We start from the raw sequence: 2864 nt of genomic DNA, 5'->3' as shown, positions 1-2864 counted from the left end.
CAGACTTAGCAAATAAAAATTAAGGACACGCAGTTACATTTTAACTTTAGGCAAACATTGAAAACAGTATAAATATAGCCCATGCAATATTTGTGGCATGATCTATAACAAAATATTATTTGCTGTATAGCTAAAATTCAAATCTAACTGGGCATCTTGCATTTCCTCCGATAATCCTAATACACACAAATATACATACTACATATATGTAAATGTATGCATACACATGCATAGACATATATGTACATACATTTTAAAAATCATCAGTTTACATAACTGCTTAAGCTGACTCTAAATGGAAAGAATTCACTAGATGGACAAGGATGGGAAAGGGATTCTAGGCAGGGCAAACAGCATATCATAGGACTTAAGAGAAATTCAAAGAGATCGAATTTTACTAAGTTTGGTGAGAAGTTGCAAGAGATTAAATTTTTAAACAGATGAATGACATAATCAAGTCTTTTAGATAATCATTCTACTGGCCCCAAAGAGGCCATAATAGAGATAATACAGAGGCAGGAGATTAGTCCAAGGGAGAGGTGACAAGTGCTAAAAATAGACAATGGTTATGAGGATGGCAAGAAATTCAGGGGATACAAGATTTAAAAATGGTAAGACTTGATGACTAGACTTATAAAGGGTTAATGTATAAATTTATGCAGTGTTGAGTAGGGGGATCTGGAATGAAGGAAAATGCCTGTTTTTCTGGTTGGGGCAACTAAGTAGACTGGGACACTGTTCACTGGGATGGGAAACATTGGAGAAGCAGATTCAGGAATAGAAACAAGGAGTCCAATTTGGGACATGTTTAGTTTGAGGTGTTGTTGGACATCCAAGTTGAAATATCCAGAAGGTAGTTTGCATCCATGGGTCTGGAGCTCACAAGAAAGTTCAGGATGGAAAAATATGGACATGAGAGTCATCTGCATTTTGATAAATGAAGTTATTGCAGTAGACAAGTTTATCCAGGAAGAGCCTATAAAAATGAAGAGAAGAAGAAAAGAGCGTTGAGGATCAGCAATGTTCAGGGATAGACAAATGAGGCCGATCCAACAAAGGAGACTGAGAGGTAGTCAGAAAAGTTAAGATCATGAAATCCAAGGAAGGAGAGATATATACAAAGGAGGCAAGGGTCAAATACTGCAGAAGTCAAGATAGATATTGAAAAGTGTTTCCTAGATTTTTTTAATTTGCAGAGGAAGAAATGTGGTAGAAAGAGCATGGATCCAAGTGCCAGACAGACCAGGGTTTCAAATCCCAACTCCACAAATACTAGCATATTGTTTGACATCTGTGCCTCTGTTCATTTGTAATATGGGGATAACAATAATGAATACCTCATAGAGTTGTGGGGATTACATGAGCTCGATCATGTAAAACTTAGTACGGGGCCTAACACAGGAGGTGCAAAGTTATATCTATTGCTTCAGAGTACAAAACATAAACCACTGAACATATTTCAAATAGAAAAGTAATATGAGGTACCTACAAAATCATTGGCTACAGAAGTGGAAGTCAGGGGCCTATCATTGGACTAATGGCTTCAAGGTCATATCACTGCAGTCGTGGTCCATATCTAGTTTAGGAAGCTGTTGCTGCTGCTACCATCAGCACTACTGCCACTACAGTTTCTCATCTACAAAGTTGTGAGTACAGAAGCCACAAACATATCCTTGGAACTACCTGCTAGACATCAAGCCCCAGGAAATTATTTTCTACCTAACTTAAGCCTTCCAAATATTGTGCAAAGGCATCTCATTGCTAGAACTAAAAATGTATCAGAATCCACATTGTATCCAGAACCCTAGCTGCAGAGGAGTCTGGAATGTGGTTTTTTTTTTTTTTTTTTTTTGCCTTCCAGGAGGAAACACAATGAGGGTAAGAACGGATGCTGAGTAGCAATAGATAATATCCAGATTATCTATCTTGAGGTGGAACAAATATATTCTTCCTGACTGCTGATACCAGCATTAGAACTGTAGTCAAAAAGGATATTAGTGATTGAAAAAATCTTGCAAACTATGAAGAGGGATGGGGCAAGACTAAAGGTCAAAGGATAAGCTTGAACAGGAAAATATATCTCTTTCTCTAGTATTGGAAGGAAAATGGTGAGAAGAGATACAGACAGTTTATAGGCTGGGGCCAGAAGGAGAGGGGTAGAGAAGTTAAGGAAGGTCTGTCTCATGGCATATATTATCTGTGTAAAGTGTGGAGCAAATATCATCTTCATTGAGTGAAAAACGTCAAAGCTGTCAAGGGGGTGAGAGTGGAGAGTAATGAGGGAAATAGGAAAGGAAGCTGATACAGCATGAGAAATCTTTCTGCATACTAGCTAGCAAAAAAAAACCACAGGACTTATTTTATAAAGCATTGTTATTCTCATTTATTGAAAATGTCTATTTTAAAAGTCCTCCAAATAAAAACAAGTTAGAAAATTTGAGCTTGTGTAAGAAGGGCATGACAGAAGAGAAACTGAAAGGCCTCTAAAGGCAGCAGTTTAATTACAGAGTAACAGGAACCCATTTATTTATAGAGTATTGTAAACAACATAACTAAGGAGACACTGCTCTCAGGTTAACATGGCTTCATTTCCTTTATATTACTGTTTAGTGTATGGGCGTGGACACCACTCTGCACAAGCTTCATTACCCAGAGTACCGAGGGCCTCTCATCAGAAGAGCTAAGTCCCCAAAACATGCATATGTACATGTCACTTTAAAATAAAGACTTTTCAATATTTTAAGCTATATCTTATCAACTAAAATATTCTGTAATCACAAACATGTTTCCTATGAATATAGTATGCACATCTATTTCAAGCCATTGACTAACCACCGACAGGACAGATACTAAGATCTGTGTTG

This window comes from Pteropus alecto, unplaced genomic scaffold (genome assembly GCF_000325575.1).
Source record: "Pteropus alecto unplaced genomic scaffold, ASM32557v1 scaffold139, whole genome shotgun sequence".
In the NCBI taxonomy this organism is placed as follows: Eukaryota; Metazoa; Chordata; class Mammalia; order Chiroptera; family Pteropodidae; genus Pteropus; species Pteropus alecto.
Note: the sequence above shows the minus strand (reverse complement) of the source record.